Source organism: Plasmopara halstedii (genome assembly GCF_900000015.1).
Source record: "Plasmopara halstedii genome assembly, contig: Scaffold_3060, whole genome shotgun sequence".
Classification (NCBI taxonomy): domain Eukaryota; phylum Oomycota; class Peronosporomycetes; order Peronosporales; family Peronosporaceae; genus Plasmopara; species Plasmopara halstedii.
Window position 1 is genome coordinate 2,529,072 of NW_020189964.1, and position 453 is coordinate 2,529,524.

Consider the following 453-nt stretch of genomic DNA (forward strand, 5'->3'; position numbering starts at 1 on the left):
GCAGAGTTGCAGGCGAGAACACAGAATGTGCTTTAAAATCAGGGCGATGGAGGAGCAATGGATGACCAGTACCCATCAGGAGTCAAGGAAATCGAAGCGGCAAAGAGGACCAAGTCGAACAAGGCTTCGAACAAGAAGAACCATAAGAAACCTGCTAAGAAGATGATTACAAGACAAACTTCAAAATAAAAGAGCAATGACGAGACTGCCAATCTCGTGATCAACGATCCTAGAACCTACAATCAAGCAATGAAGACCAAGGATAAAGACCGATGGACTGTTGTGATTAAGTCAGAACCTGACTCATTAGTGCAGAACGGCACGTGGAAACCAGTGATGAAGACAGAAGACATGAAAATACTAAATACCAAATGGGTATCTAAGACCAAGATCAGCGCACAAGGTGGAATAGAAAGACACAAAGCAAGAATGGTTGCATGCGGAAATGAACAA